At 36.9% G+C, this 17,331-nt stretch overlaps 1 protein-coding gene across 1 annotated transcript in view; it reads right to left on the bottom strand.

Moving 5' to 3' along the window:
- LOC135680913 (organic cation transporter protein) overlaps positions 1–9,986 on the bottom strand; it is a 64,183-nt gene extending 54,197 nt beyond the window's left edge. The window contains exon 1 of the mRNA XM_065195147.2: positions 9,799–9,986. The gene's annotated coding sequence lies outside the window, so the exon portion shown is untranslated. The remainder of the gene's footprint in view (positions 1–9,798) is intronic.
- Between the last annotated feature and the right edge of the window lie 7,345 nt (positions 9,987–17,331).

The following is a 17,331-nucleotide window of genomic DNA, read 5'->3' as shown; positions in this document are numbered from 1 at the left end:
GAAGGGGGGCGCGGGGGGGCAAGCGCCCCTCCTGCCCTTTGCTAGGAGGGGCAAGGGAGGGGGCAAACGTGCCCTTAGTAATATGTCAAAAAACGTAGTAAAAAACACGATTACACCATTTTGATAGCATTTTTAGCCAATCTAATGGGTGTAGCCACCAAAATTTTCCCGGGGGAGTACCCCCGGACCCCCCGAATTTTCGGCTCGCAACGCTCGCCTTCGGTCTCCAGTACCCTTACAATTCCTTGTCGCCCCCTAGCCCTATCGTTCTCTAAAAAAATTAGCCCCTCCGTCGGAAGTGCTAGCCCCTTTGTCGGAGGAAACCTAGCGCCACCACTGATTTTTTATCTGTAATTCACTAGTGAGAAGAAACTATTTGCATCAATCGCGTTATGTTTTTGTGATACAGTGGAATCCCGATATAATGTAATCTTCATGGAACCAGAAAATAGTTTGTAAATGGCTTTGAAAAAAGCAAACATTTAGTAAACTAAAGCTTTTCGTCTGACACTCTTCAGAGTTTAAAACGTCAGAACATAGATCGAAAACTCTACGCTAAGAAATATATATACCCAGTTGTGGATCGAAATAGGCCAATCAGAAACACGAGCACATGACTGTAAAGGTTGACCAATCAGTGCCGCTTGCCTATTAGAATGTTACCAGTGGAGTCCTAAGGTGAAAACGAACTCCTTTTGTCTACACAGTAGCGGTTTTTTCGTGCTTATGTAGATAGATTCTAAAACTGCTAGGTGGAACGACGATCGGGCTTTACCAATAATCCGAAACATGTCGCCATGATAGTTTTTTGCCCAAAGAGAACAGCCACCTCGGTCTTGCAAATCCAAAATTACTACTAAAACCTGCGATTCTGCTATCGGGCAGCATTTGCTAGAAAACCCAGATTGTGCAAAAAACTATAATGGCGACATGTTTCGGATTATTGGTAAAGCCCGATCGTCGTTCCACCTAGCAGTTTTAGAATCTATCTACATAAGCACGAAAAAACCGCTACGGTGTAGACAAAAGGAGTTCGTTTTCACCCTAGGACTCCACAGGTAACATTCTAATAGGCAAGCGGCACTGATTGGTCAACCTTTACAGTCATGTGCTCGTGTTTCTGATTGGCCTATTTCGATCCACAACTGGGTATATATATTTCTTAGCGTAGAGTTTTCGATCTATGTTCTGACGTTTTAAACTCTGAAGAGTGTCAGACGAAAAGTTTAGTTTACTAAATGTTTGCTTTTTTCAAAGCCATTTACAAGTTTTGTACCACCAAAAGATTGTTAGAAAATAGTTTGTTATATAAGGAGTTCGTTAAACCGGGAAAAAACGTTGCCTTTTCACAGTTCACGCCTAAAAGACCTGCAGTGGGCTTGTTAGGCTATCTCCAACTTCTGTGCACATTGTACTCTAAAAAACCAAGCTGAATCGAATATTGCTAAAGGCTAGTCATTGTAAATGATCTTTATGCTTCTCTTACAATTAGGTACCCAGACATTGGCAAAGCTGATATCGCTTCACTTCTAGTACATCTGGGTCTCTCAATAAAATTTTGTCGTCGCTCATTGACAATGTTTCATATGTGAAGAGGTATTTGGAAGTGTCAATTTACTCATTTGCATTACTTTTTGACGCGATCAAACTTTCATCCCGTGCTCTGAGCCTATAAGCCAAGGCTTGAAAAAGTATCATCAGCATGCTTTGCCCATGAAAATAATGATTTCCCCCAAGATAAAGTGATAAATGAACATCAAAATTGAATAAATAGAAATAACAGACGAAAAAATTATGAAAAGTTCTTTATATCGAGAGCAATTATGATTAAGGGACCTAAAAATTGGTTCGTAATATGGAGAGTTCGTTATATCGAGAGCAATTATGATTAAGGGACCCAAAATTTGGTTCGTGATATCGAGAGTTCGTTATATCGAGAGCAATTTTGATGAAGGGACCCAAAATTTGGTTCATAATATCGAGAGTTCGTTATATCGAGAGCAATTATGATGAAGGAACCCAAAATTTGGTTCGTAATATCGAGAGTTCGTTATATCGAGAGCAATTATGATGAAGGGACCCAAAATTTGGTTCGTAATATCGAGAGTTCGTTATATCGAGAGCAATTATGATAAAGGGACCCAAAATTTGGTTCGTTATATCCAGGGTTCGTTAAACCGAGGAATTCGTAAGGAGTTTGTTAGGCAGAATCCAAGGGACCAGACTTTCAGTTCGTTATACCGGGAAGTTCGTTATATCCGGGATTCTTTAAATCGGGATTCCATTGTATTCCTACATCCAGCAAGCGCAAGAACTATTATCCAAAGCGCTCAACTGGTCTTTCAATAAAAATTGTGAATTCGAAGATTGGAAATCTCTGACTCTCACCCTAACATAATATGGTTCTTCGAAATGCGTGAAAGACTCATACTAGCAAACTTCTTCACATTATCCCGAAGTGTCATGGGCGTAGGTGGGAAATTTCAAATCGGGGTCTGCATCTACAGCGAAGAGGCACAAAGGGGTGCAAGATGCTCTAAGCCCCTGAAGCTCTAATTCACTCTTAGACTCTACATGAATATGAGTGCCTTCGAATTTCAATAACTTTTAAGGCAAGACAATCTACCAGATATGCCCTATAAAAGGGGCAAATTAGGTCAACAGGGGACGGTGGCACCGAACAACCTCCATATCAACATCCCCTTTATTTTCAGCTTCTGGGTTGATGCTTTTTAAGTAGACGAGAAAGAATTTGATTGAAAATTACACACACGTTTCAAAACGTTTTAAAAAGTTTAACTTCTTTTTGTGAAATATACTAAAAATCTAAAAGAAAAAGGTGAAAGTAAAACCAGTTTATTTAACACCGGACGATTCTTCTCTCTGTTATCGTATGAAGGGATGTAACATATCGGTAACTGCAAAAGCATAGAAAAACTGGTTTTCAAATAAAAAAACAGAGATATTACTCAAAAACATCCATACTCTTTGATTGTCTCTTCAGAGTTGAGCAATAGTTCATTTACCCTTCAAACCACTGCTTCGGCGGCGGCTACGTCTGAAAAAGCGACGGCGGTACGAACTTGTCGACCACCATCTCTTCATTTCTTTCTTTTTCTTCTCCATTTTTACAGATCTTGGGGTTCGTTCGCCCTTCTTTTTCTGTTCACCTTCTGCTGCATCTTGTTCTGCTTCGGTTATGTATTTCTCATCTTTTCCTTGTTTTTCTTGTTCCTCTTCCTGGCTCTTTGTTCCCTCTAGATTCCTGTTAACTTTTGGGGGCACATCCACATACATTACAGGACGTGGGTATCCATCGTCAAGAGATAATTCTTCTAAGTCCTCGCTTGAGTTCGCATTTGCAAACAGAAAAGCGACAACGGAAATCATCCAGATTTTAGGCAAAAGTCCCAACATCATGGCAACTGCTCTTTTCCCCAACAACCTATATTCTGTTGTGTGCGAGTTTTCAAAGTCAGCAGCTCTTTTTAAGTAAACGACAAGGCTCTCACAGCTGGAGACAAACTAGCCAATAAACTAACCCACTCGCATTACTGATTGGCAATATTCGGGTGACGTTTCTACCAGAAGCCACATTTTTTATTCAGAAATAGAGTGGTAATATTGATGACGTTGTAAAGGTTAGTTTTTGTATTGTATTAAATTGGCTGCGATATGGGAATGGAAAGATCTTAAGTAAATAAACGGGTAGGCTGTTAGGTGCAGTAAGTTAGAATCAAGAACAGATTGAAGAAATTTGATAGTGGAGGTGTATAAGCTTATATAAGTTGTTATTTATCGATCAGTTTTTTAGCTAGATTTCGTTATGTGTGTTCATTTGTGTTATATTTCCTAAAGAAGATATTTGTAACTAGAGGTACAGTTGTAGGGTTGTAGGTGTATTAAATGGACTTGCAAAGAACACAGACTCAGGAAGGTCAGTAAAACAGAAATATCTCACCTAAACCACACTTTTTTGTGGTTGTTTATTACATGTATCAAGAAGAGTATTTTTTTTTATTGAAGAGTATTCAGATTTTGTTTCCTGTGGTAAGCCATTCCAAATTTGTGGTCCGAGGGACCTGAGGCTGTTTGTACCGAAAGTTGTTTGTTTGGGCCTGTAGTGCTGCGTCTTGTAAGTCTTGTGGACAACGTGAGGATCGATCAGAGGTTCTTAGTTAAAAAATGTTTTGCATGAATTCAGGATCTAACCTTTTTACAGTTTTGAAAGTTTCAAAACAGAGGTTCCTTTGCCGAGTTACATGCACTGTGCATTTTTGTGATTTGCAAAGCAGATCTCTATAAGATGAATCATGGTCATCGTAAAGAAAATGTAGGGCTCATTCCTGTATTTTTTCAATTTTCTCCATAGATCTAGCCGAGGAGAAGAACCACACTAAAGGGCAGTAGTTAAAGTTAGAGAAGACAAAGCTTTGGACCAATACCTTTTTCTCATCAAAGCCAATGAAAGATTTTAGTCTTTCAAGCACATTTAGCTGGGTTGCTGCCTTTTTGCAAAGTTCGGATATGTGAATGTCAAAATTCAGTTTATGATCTATAGTTACACCACGCCACTTTACTGAAGCTTCAGAATTTATAGTTTTCCCTTGAATAGAAATGTTATGTCCAATGGTACTTTTTTATCCTATCTGACGAGAAGAGCATGAAAAGTTTCTGGTTTAGCAATCATTTTATTCTGATTGAGCCAGGCAAGGGCGATGCTTGCTTCTTTTTCCAAGACGTTAATTAACTGAAGCAGGTTTTGTGAAAAATGTGTTTAATTGTTGTCATCTGCGTAATTTACAAGAGAAGCCTTTTTAATGAAATTTAACAGGTCATTGATGTAGAAATTGAAAAGAATAGGGCCAAGAACTGATCCTTGCGGTACCCCTGATAAAACAGATTGAAAACACTGTAAGTATCATTTATTGGAACTGCTTGTAAGCGCCTTTTTAAATAGAAGTAAATAAGGACAAGAAAACTTTTATCAAAGCCATATGCATGAAGTTTTGCAATAAGAAGGTCATGCGGGATACAGTCGAAGGCCTTTGATAAATCCACCAGTACTGCTCCGACAATGTAATCATTGTCCAATTTGACTTTCCAGTCTTCAAGCATTTTAATTAAGATATGCTGTGTACTGTAAGCCTTCCTGTAGGTAGCCAGGGTTTTATCGAGATGAGGATTAGTTTGATCTTTAATTATTTTTTCGTTTATTTTGAAAAAGTGTTAAGCACACTAACTGGACGGATATTCTTTACTACTGTTCGAGCAGGTTCGCCTTTGTCAAGAGGTGTGAATGCAATCCGTTTTCCACAGATTGGAAATCTGCTTTTTTGATACTTGTATTTATAGCTTTTGTTAGCGGAATGGATAGCTCCTTTGCAGCTAGACGGACAAGTTTAGGGGGTATTTTGTCTTCACCGGTCGATTTCTTATCATTTATTGAAAGCAAGAGTTTGAAAACATCGTCTGGCTCAGCTTCATGAAGAGAAAATGTACCAAACGAATTTTCTCGATTTTGAATTATGGCTAGTATACTAGCGTGATTTTGGTATTCTTGCAGAATCAGTCTAACTATATGACTATCGTCTTGAAAGGGTGCGTTTTTCGCAATGCTGATGGGTTTTCTTCCAGAAGATTTTTCTACGATATTTATGTAATGGTGATTAAAAGCTTCTGCAAGTTCTTTATCTTCAAATATGATTCTATCTTCTTTAACAAGGGTAATGTCGTTATCATGTAACCCCCCTTTATTTGGGAGAAATCGTTTGACAAGATTCCAAAATTCTTGATTTGAAAGTAGACCGTTTTTGGTTGCATTTTTAAAGTGATTTCTGATCGCCTTCTTTCTTAGTGAAACGCACAGATTTCGCTGTTTTACATTGCCAGTGTTTTTTCATAAAGTGTAGAACAGTCTACAAATGAATAAGTTCAAAAGCTATGACTGGTGATCATCCTAAACCTCTACTCTAACTGCTTTATTGTCAAATCAACTTTGATATAAGAAAAGAAAGTTACACATTGTGATATAAGCCTGACCTTGCGTAGTATGAATTTTTGCCAAAAACAGGGAAATTTGCTAGCAATCAATTACGAGTTTACCATTTCTGGCTTGATGATTAGGCTAAACAATTGAAGTTTCTTGGGGTTTCAACAGTTTTTTAATCATTGCTGACTAGCTATTACATCTAGATGTTTACCCCCATCTTAGATTGTGTTTGATTGTGTGATTACCCCCATCTTTGATTGTGCTCTTCTTTCATCCCTAAAGATTTTCAATTTACTACTTTTTTTCCTCTGTATTTTAACTCCACAAAAATTTAACTTTGTTTTTTCTTATTCTTGAAGGCGATCAAAAGCTGATCGATTTTGCAACTTAACTGGAGAGAGTGTGTATTAAGACAGAATTTGGTCATATGACAAAGGACCTTGCAGCCTGCATTAAAGGATTGGCAAAGTAAGTTTTATCGTTCTCTTTTCTCCATTGGAGCTGATTTTGTACGCTGGTGCTTCTTAAAAGCAAGTAAAACTATTTTGTTATAGTATTATGTAAAACTTTTATGCAAAAGTTATGCAAATATGTGTATCTAATCTTTGATTTTGAAGAAAATTTGGAAACAAATCTTTTACAAAGATTCATGCTTCTAACAAAGTTGTGAGAAAGTTTTTAAAGATCTCTGATAAGAAACTAGTAGATTTGAGCAGGGATGCCAAGAGCAACGCACGCTTGGGTCTCTTCTTACCTAAGGCAATAAGCCTAAAATTTGCTAGCTATTACAATAAGCCTATTGGCGATTTATACTCTGGAGAGTGTCAGACGAAAACCTTCAGTATACTCGAATGTTTGCTTTGTTCAAAACCATTTTTAAGTTTAAGTATTTGAAATATACTAAAAATCCAAACTAAAAAGGTAAAAAGCAAAACCACTTGATTATTTTTATACATTCTCACAAATATTTACAAAACAGACAAACTACAAGACGATGCCAAAGGGAGCATGGAACTACATAGCAACCTTGTGACTATTACATTAAACATGTCTATTTGAAATTAGAGTTACATTAAATGTTGGAAATTTCATGCTACAGACAGTGGCGGACTGGCAGGGATGCTAGGTTGTGATCGCAACCCGGGCCCTCCCAACTTCATAATAACCGGGCCCTCCGTAGATAAATTCGAGAAAATAACTCTGTTAATTTCAAAGATATCTATGTTCAAGAGAATGCAAATCGCAGAAATGAAGATAAAATCCATAGAAAGAAAACATTTCAGTATTGCTTACCAGGGGCGTTGTGGCTAGGCGGGACACCGGGAAATTTCTCGGTAGGCCCCTTTCAAGTGAGTTTGTAAATCCAAGGAAAATATCTAATATGAACAAAATCTTTGGTGAGAAAACGCCTCACTTACATTTATACTCAAGTTCACAGTTCAGAATTAGAGGAGGTCAACATTTACAAACAGGCAACTTTGAAAGAGATGCGTAGAATATGAACAGGGCTGCCGAGAGGGGGACAAGAAGGGGCAAACTGTCCCAAGGCCTCGAGGTCTAGGGGTCCTCTTAAAGCAAGGAATTCCAATTTAAGAACTGAATTTTAACGAAACGCAACAAAGTATGCCTAAAAATTTGTAAAACGAGGTAAACGACTGTAAAAAACATTCTGAAACGTGTTTCAAGCTAATTTAAAGAGCGTGGCCGAAAAAATTTTCTGCTCGCTTCGCTCGCAGTGCATATAGCTCTTTTGTTGCATTTTTCTTAGTATCAACTACAGCATTGGATTTGTTCCTTATTTTTGCAATCTTAAAGTAACTATGGTTAGAGAAAAGGGGCTACACCCCCAACAAATATAGCAGATGAACCTTTAAAAATAATAAAAACTGGTATTTTTTTGATATTTCATACATGCATGGTTTCCAGGTACATATCATTTTTGGCGACTTGGGTTTGTGATTGGAGATATCATACACAAGAGTGGGCCCCTCTTATGATAATTTTCTCCCGGCCCTTTCCTAGAAGCCACAACGCCCCTGTTGCTTACATTATACGTAATACGGGCCCCTTTTCTGTATATAGCAACCCGAGAGATTTGCTGCCAGTCCTTCCTGGCAACAGATTACTGATAACAAAGAAACTCTTACAAATTGGAAGTTAAAACAAAAACAGCAGACTACCAGTGACAAGAAGTAGAAATTTCCAGCGTGATCTTGGGCTGGATGGAATAGATTTTTAGGTTGATTCTGATTTTCTTTCACCTTAGGTGTTACACCTATTTCTATGGTTACACCCTTGGTTGATATATGTGTTTTCTTTAAAAACCATTACTAAACGACAAGCACCGCTTGACACTGTAAACGGGGCTATTGGGTCAAAATTTGATGGAATAGCTTTGCATTTTTGGGTCTAAATTTGCTTTGACTGTAACGAGAAGCGCGACTTTAAGAAGGGAGTCGACTATATACGGTTTTTATTTATATCTATTTTTGTGGATGATATAGGGTGTATTGTATAAATTCTTGTAGATGAAGATTATATCATCGATAAATCTTTTCCAAAATATTCGACTATGCCCCATTGGGGCATTGCTCAAGATATGTTGTTCTATTGTTGTCATGAATATGTTGGCATAATTTGGGGCAAAGGGTTTCCCCATTGCAGTGCCTTAAGGGCAGTCTGTCCCCTCAATGATTAGCTAATATGAACAATAGGTCTTCCCGCCTAAATGGATTTGGCTGGAAAGCTGCGGTAGTGGACGGAATCCATGTTGTCTCTGATTGGTTTAAATCGTTTAATTATCGATCAAACTATACGGTGCATAAATTTCACTCCCGTGAAAATATAGTTGAACACAAAAAGGGACAGATTCCCTTTAAGGGAGGTTAATAAAATTTACCAAATTGAAGTTCAGGCTGGTTGTTCTTAATTTTTTCGAATATCTGAGGCTGCATTGTTCTTAATTTGTTCTTAAATTTATAGGGTATAAGCGAGCGATTGCTAGCTTTTTGCTCTAGGGAGGTGTTCAGGCCTCGTTTGCCTACAAAGTGCTTGAGAAAACCTTCTTTTGCCGCTATGTTTGAATATTCACTGAAGAAGCATCCCAAGATGGTAAAAAACTCCTCGTGTTTGAGATGAAGCATTGTTCAAAGTTACATTTTACAGTAACTCAGCCTCAGCTTGTTCTTAATTTTTTCTCAACTTTTCACCAATTTTGAAGCTCGTATTCTTATAAAATTTTTTTTATAAAGAGAGAGTGTAGAGGCAATATAATTATGTTTGAGAATAAAAATCACTATCTGTTGTATTTTTTATGCAGCAGGGTACTTTCCCCATAATGATTTTCAATGCCATTGAGGGAAGGTTTGATACCCTCATCTTGTGAAATGCAAGAGTGTGTATCGAAAGATAATAAGCGCGTGCTTTTTGAATCCAGGATGGAGGGTTGCCTTACTCATTAAAAAACTTTCTCTTGCTCGTCTCCCTAAAGTTAGGCAAGCACATCGGTGAACTTGTGAACACACTGAGCAAGGACCTAAGCGGAAACATTTTACCTTAAGAAGTATTTTGTGTTACGGGAACTGAAGACCAGTTCCCAACATTTCCAACTTTCGCCAGTGCAAAATTTTTCTGCAGGGCAAATATGCAGCAACCCCCTCAACAAAAAGTATGAAGTGACACCCCTGGCCCTTCTTTGTACCTCTGATAGTTTTTTACCTCTGATAGCGTATGAAGGGATATAATATATCGTGAAGAGCAAAAGCATATTAGAAACCGGTTTATCAAAGTAAACAGTGAAAACTCACATTTATCCGTAATCTTATAACGTTTCTTGAGAATCGAACGGAGGTTTCTCTTTTTCACCAACCACTGCGGCGGTGGCGGCGTCCTCTTGGCGGCTTTTGATAATAGATGAATTTTTGCCTTTGAATGTTTACCGATCTTTGTGGGTCTTTTCCCTTCTTTCCTATATTCAACAACCTATATTCTGTTCTGTGCGAGTTTTTAGACTAAAAGCAAGCCGTTTTTCTTTGAGCAAAAGGAAAGCCCTCACAGTTTGAGACATCTTCTGTCCAACTAACCAATGAACACACACACTTAAAAGTTGGCTGGCAATCTAACGGAAGCCACTTTTCTTATCTGCAAAAAGTGTGGTAAATTTATGACGTTATGAAAATAAGGTTTTATTTTTTTTTTTCATTTACTGAGATATGGAAACGGAAAGATCTGAATAGAGTGAAACAAAGAAGAAAAATGAAAATTTTTAGGGATGAAAGAATAACACAACCAAAGGTGGGGGTTGCCATACAGATATAACTAAACGGTGATCAAAAGCAAAGTTTTGAAAATTCCAAGAAATTTCAATTGCTTAGCCTAATCATCAAGACAAAAGTGGTAACCTCTTTACTGGTGTGCTTTTATCAAATTTCCTTATTTTTGGGGGAAAATTGTTACTAGGCGAAGTAGGGTCAGATTTAAATCACAATTTGTAACTTTCATATTCTTTTGTTCTTATATTGAAATTGATTTGAAAATAAGGCAGTTAGAGTAGAGGTTTAGAGTGATCACAAGTCGAGGGGGATGCTCATCATGCTATCTGGAAAGTCTGTTTAACATTTCTTTAGGTAAAGTAGAAGCATGAAGAGGATATCTTATCCCGGAATAAAAACAAAAAATTTGAAAACGAGACTTTGTATTCAAGGCCTCGACCTTTGACCGGCCCTTGACTGAAGAGCACGTGATAAATTCGTTGTCATCTCACCCTTTTGAACTTGTTCATTTGTAGACTTTTTCTGTACTTCATAAAAAACATCGCAAAAGGGCGATTTGGGTGGGTTCCTTTCCCATACTCAGGCCAATCTAATAAAATCCGAAAACTGACCTCTATGACATCATCGATATTTCCACCCTTATTCTGTTTCAGAAACGTGGCTTCTGGTAGAAGCGTCAACCAAAATCGCCAATCAGTAATGCGAGTGGGTTAGTTTATTGGTTAGTTTGTCTCCAACTGTGAGAGCCATATCGTTTACTTAAAAAGAGCTGCTGACTTTGAAAACTCGCACACAACAGAATATAGGTTGTTGGGGAAAAGAGCAGTTGGCATGATGTTGGGACTTTTTCCTAAAATCTGGATGCTTTCCGTTGTCGCTTTTCTGTTTGCAAATGCGAACTCAAGCGAGGACTTAGAAGAATTATCTTTTGACGATGGATACCAATCTCCTGTAATGTATGAGGTTGTGCCCCCAAAAGTTAACAGGAATCTAGAGGGAACAAAGAGCCAGGAAGAGGAACAAGAAGAAAAAGGAAAAGATGAGAAATACATAACTGAAACAGAACAAGATGCAGCAGAAAGGAAACATGAGAAGAAGGGCAATCGAACCCCAAGATCTGTAAAATTGGTGCAAAAGAAAAAGAAAAACCAATTGAAACCACGCCTCTTTTATCCATGGTCATCAAGAGGGTACCACCGTCGTCGCCGCCACAGCCACAGCCACAGCCGCCGTCGCCGCCGCCGACGCAGTGGTTGGAGGGGGAAATGAATAATTGTTCAATCCTGAAGAGACAATCAAAGAGTATGGATGTTTTGTAGTAATATCTTTGTTTTTAATTTGAAAACCAGTTCTTCTATGCTTTTGTACTTAACGATATGTTGTATCCCTTCAAATCGTCCGGTGCTAAATAAACTAGTTTTAATTTTACTTTCATTTATTTACATTTTTAACATAGTTTAGATAAATAAGTTAAACTATTTAGAAAGTTTAGGAATGTATTTGTAATATTCAATCGAATTCTTTCCCCTCTGCCTTGAATGCATCAACCCAGAAGCAGGCAAAGTAATTTTTAACATTCCCTGGTCTCTATTTGAGCCGATTTTGTAAGTGGATGCTTCAAAGCTGTTAACACTCGCTGTACATGTTTAAATATCTGTATAGATCTAATCTTTGATGTTTTAGTGAAAAAGTTTCAAAGAAAACTCTAACTGAGATTCTAAAAAAGTTACGTTTTCTAGAATGTTTTTAAAGGTTTTTTAAAAGCGTTCTTAGAAGAATCTGGCAAATTTGGCAATTTAGTGCTTAAAACATTTTAGGCAATGAAATTGTAATGCCTTTTTCAGAAGCTCCAAAGAAAAAGTGAAAGAAGTTGAATCACAATTATAAGATTATGCAATTCAAGTATTTCAAATATCAAGTATATTTTCATACCATGAGCGAAGAGGAAGCTGAGTGGGTACTTCATGCTACATTCATGAAAATTACTTCCGAAATTGCAGGCTATGATGTTAGGAGATTTACTTGGTCACAAAAACGTGGTAACTATCCAAAAATACACTGCAGTCGAGCTTAATGAAAGTATTCCGAGCCCAAACAAGTCAGCAGGAAAAAGGAAGTATTTGTTAAAGTAAACATCACTTTAAGTGGAGACCAAGGTACTGTTTAGCCTTGAATTAGAGGTACGCAGTTAAAACAGGATTGAAACGTCGATATCATTAAAACATCAATAAATATAATATATCATTATAACTTTTTTTTGTTTATAAATCTATAATAAGGTTTTACACTGTTAACAACTGTTGGGAAATTCTACAGTAAAGAGTTGCACATCATCTTATCAAATGAAAATTTTTCAAGTCTTTTTGGACATAATTCATACTTCAAGTTCACATTTCTGAGGAGTTATTCTTTCTTTTAGTTTTGTCTACATAACTAACAAAGTTTTCTGGGATACTGGATCGAATTTTGGACTGCGGGGCTGATAAATACATTTAAACGACATTCCATTCCAATTTGACATTTCAATTTCCAATTTAAGGGGGTAGAGCACTTTCCCTATTAATACCGCAGCTGGAATTCTAAATCTTCTCTGAATCGTCCAATAAAAGAAGCTGTTCTTCAAGCTAAAAAAATTAAAGGCCAAACCCTTTATGTATTCCAGTAAGTAAGGAAACTTTTACTTACAAAATTGGCATTTTTGGCTAGCATTCAGACCTAGGTAGAAATCGTATAGAGAGTAAAAAGTCTATAATTTTTTCCAAATTTTGCGACCAAGCAGTCTTTATGAATTTTAACTTATTTTTGTGTGGCAATTACAGAGATTTTTTACAATTTTGGAAACTTAAACTTGATAAACTTCTAACACACTATCCAACCATCAAACACAAGCATTCGCCCTTCTTTTTTGCCATGATTGACGATAATGTTGCGGAATTTGTCGTTGATGCTTATCTGTTGACTCATTTAGCGTCCTGAATCAATCTTTTCTTAGTTTGTGTAATTCCAAATAAGAAGTCCTGAATCAATCATCCATTAATGGTGCAACTGTAAGAAACTTGAGATGACTTGAAACGTAAGAAACAGGAACAAGCTTTTGAACGATGACTCGCTGGCTCTGTCTGTAATTGCAGGCACCGCGGAGCAGGGGGGCTGGGGGGATTTTGCAAAAAATGCCAAATATTAAGTATCAAACTATCAGAAAAGCCTCTTTTTATACGGTTTTACACATGCTAACAGTTTGTTCTGCAATCATTGGAGGTATCATACTGTAAACGGGGATTTCAAATTTGGTCGGGCAAATGATTACAAGGGGGTACAAACGGATGCATTATACCATGAAGCACCCGAAGCTCTAACTAATTAATCATAATTAATTTAGCAAACTTATGGGAATAATTCCTTTCAATTCGATGAGTTTTTAAGGAATTCTACCAGATATACCCGAGTAAAGGAGCAACCAAAGCCAGAAGGGGGGCTGTTGGCACCGAACAAGCCAACCCTTACCTACACCTTTTGCATCGCTTCTGATTCAATAGTATTAGAATAGATGTAATAGAATTTTTTAGCTTTTTATCATTTAGGCATGGTAAGCCCATCAGTCAGGATCAATGTTTAGCAGAGGACTATTGTAAATTTTGCATTATCATTTAATATATGAGAAATATATTGAAAGAAACACCCACAGTTTACAAACGTTTTTGATGATTCAACATCCCTGATGCAAAAAAGCTAAAAATTCTAAAGAAAATCTAAAGATAAAAACTACTGGATTTATTACTGTGGGATTTCATTCACCCTTCTTTAAAGTCCCCCTATCCCCGATTGAATGTGATACAATATGATTTATCGTTAAGAACTAAAGCACAAAAGAATTGGCTTTACAAAGCAACCAACACAAATATAACTCATACCCTTATATAAAATCTTTGTACTCTTTGATTGTCTCTTCAAAGTGGAACAATACCTAATTTACCCCCACCATCTTCTGCGGCGGCGCCTTCTTGACTGCCTTTGATAATAGATGCGTCTTCGCCCTTGCAACTTCTTTAGCTTGGGATTAAAAAGACGTGCTTGTATATTTTTCATTTCTATAAATCTTGGTGTTCGATTGCCCTTCTTTTCATGTTTCTTTTCTGCTGCATCTTGTTCTGCTTCAGTTATGTATTTCTCATCTTTTCCTTTTTCTTCTTGTTCCTCTTTCTGGCTCTTTGTTCCCTCTAGATTCCTGTTAACTTTTGGGGGCACATCCACATAAATTACAGGGCGTGGGTATCCATCGTCAAGAGACAGTTCTTCTAAGTCCTCGCTTGAGTTCGCATTTGCAAACAGAAAAGCGACAACTGAAAGCATCCAGATTTTAGGCGAAATTCCCAACATCATGGCAACAGTTTTTTTCCACAACAATCTATATTCTGTTGTGTGCGAGTTTTCAAAGTCAGCAGCTCTTTTTAAGTAAACGACAAGGCAGGCTCTCCCAGCTGGAGACGACTCCTGCCAAACTAACCAATCAGCTAAGCCTCTTGCATTACTAACTGGTGGTATTGGGTGGCGTTTCTACCAGAAGCCACATTTTTGATTCAGAAATAGAGTGGCAATATTGATGACGTTATAAAGATCAGTTTTTGGATTATATTCGATGGCTGGGATATGTCGAAGGAAAAATCTGAAGTATATACACAGTTGTTTGTCATTGTGAACTAAATTACAGAAATTGATAGCTGACGTGTTTGATTTTACTTGGGGCTACCTTTTCGATGGATCTAATTACATCAGTTCATATATCTTGTATTTCCTTTGAGAGAAACTTGTAGTTAGAATGACTGATGTGGCTTTGAAAATGAGACTTATAGAAACACAGAACCCAAAAGTCTTTGTTATTTTTCGAGAGATATTTTAGCACATTAGCCAGAGAGACACTTTTCATGACTCTGGGTTTTGTGGAGACACTCTAATTTGCAAGAAAGATTGGCTTTTATCCAAAGCGAAAAGCTTCTTTTTTTATACAAGTCGAAACAATTCTTCAAATGATAAAATTGAAAAGGGAATTAGTTATCTCTTAATATTATCTGATTTCTTTAGAAAATTTGTGATTTAAGCCTAGTCTTCATTGGTATTATAACGAAATGCACTGCTCACACCCTATTAGCCTTAAGAAAAATCCAGCATTAATTTCGAAAAAACTAATGACCTGCCAGCTTCAAATCAACTCACTGGTTGAGATAAAAAAGAGGGTATGATTTAACAAAAGTCGTGATGAAAAACAAATGGCGCGGAAACAGAACTGATCTGTGTTTAATACATTGCTATACCCATCTTACTAGCGTTGCAAAGAAGGCGAGTCGAACAGTAAAACTGGAGAAAATGAAAGGAGAGGGAAAAACTATCCTCATCTTTCCCAATTTTTCTAATACATTAACTATCTCTGCAGTTAGCCTCGACTCGGTCTTGAACCCAAACCCCAGCAATAACTTGATGGCTTGAGCTTTTATTCTCAATCCATTAAAAAAGTTGCAGAAAATTTGAGTCTCAGTATACTAAAAGAACCAAAAGGCGCATTTTGAAGATATGTATTCCACCCTAAAATGATAAACATGTAAATATAAGGATCGTTAAAATATCCGTCTTTTGACGAAGTTCCTTCTTGTCCAATTTCCAGTAACAAAAGGAATTATTAAAGGAAGTCTTTTGAAGCAAAGTCACGTGGTAACTATCCAAAAATACACTGCAATCGAGCTTAATGAAAGTATTCCGAGCCCAAACAAGTCAGCAGGAAAAAGGAAGTATTTGTTAAAGGAAACATTACTTTAAGTAGAGACCAAGGTACTGTTTAACCTTGAATTAGAGGTACGCAGTTGACACAGGATTAAAAGGTCTTATTTTATACGTTTGTCGGACTAGATCTTATTTTGATCACGAGGAAGTTGAGGACGGAGTCAAGTGACATATTGTGACGTACTAGAAATTATCTGCACACTTGCCAAAAAAACAAGGAACACTATTTAGTCATCGATCTATCTCTTTTTTTCTAGGCTTATAGGCCGAAATGGCCCATCGCCAAAACAATAACTATACTTATAGGTTAAGAAATTAACAATAAATATTAGAATACAGCAAAAAGCTAATACAAAGATAAAAGAAAATATGATTATAAGCTAAAAAGTTAACGTTATTAGAATTTCAGTGTTTCAAAAGCCAGCGATATAAAATTAGCTATTGATATCAGACCATCCATATCTTCTTGACTCATCAACCAAATAAACTTATCACAAAGATCAAGGGATGAGATTCTGGGAAATTTTGAATGAATAACAGATAACAGAGAATTCCTAGCGGGCACGTAAAGGGGACAAACTAAAAAGAGATGAACTTCATCCTCAACAGCAGTTTTATTAAAAGATTGACAATAAAGACATTTTCTATCAGTCCTAGGAATAGGATTTTTCCCGTATCTACCAGCTTCAATCCTAAGGTTGTCAGCACTGAGACGTAGTTTTGCAAACGCCTGTTGATAAAATTGTCTTGTCCCTTTCCCCACACAACGTTAAAACTGCACTTTGGCCATCCAAGTTTCAAAATCACGATCGAATAGTATACACCTATAGAGAACAGTCCAACATTATTTGAAAGTGGTGAGGGGAAACTGCTAATATGAATGACAAAAATGCTTTTGGCAAGGAGACGATGTGTCATGCTAAACTGAAAACAGCATTAGAGGTAATGACAGTTTCCAATCATTTCACATAAGTGGTGTATTTTAAGTACCAACAAATTCGATACCAAAATTTTCGATGGATTAAATTTCCTTGGGAAAAATTTCGAACGTATTTTTGAAATTTTGATGCAAATTTAGGTGAAAATTTGAAAACATTTTGATAGTAAGAAAATATTTCGGTGAGTAAAAAATTAGATACTTTCTGCAAGATAATTCTATATTCAACACAAAATTATTTGGAACGCAATCATGAAAATTGCGAAAATTGAATATGTTCCCACCGAAATCCCAAAATTTAGCATCGAATTTTTTTGCATCAATGATAAAAGCTTCCTATCTATGAATAAGATTGTTCC

The sequence above is a fragment of the Rhopilema esculentum genome, chromosome 18, assembly GCF_057945365.1.
Source record: "Rhopilema esculentum isolate cy_ngs chromosome 18, ASM5794536v1, whole genome shotgun sequence".
Classification (NCBI taxonomy): domain Eukaryota; kingdom Metazoa; phylum Cnidaria; class Scyphozoa; order Rhizostomeae; family Rhizostomatidae; genus Rhopilema; species Rhopilema esculentum.
The sequence above is the reverse complement of the archived record's forward strand: the minus strand, read 5'-3'. Positions and strand labels throughout refer to the sequence as shown.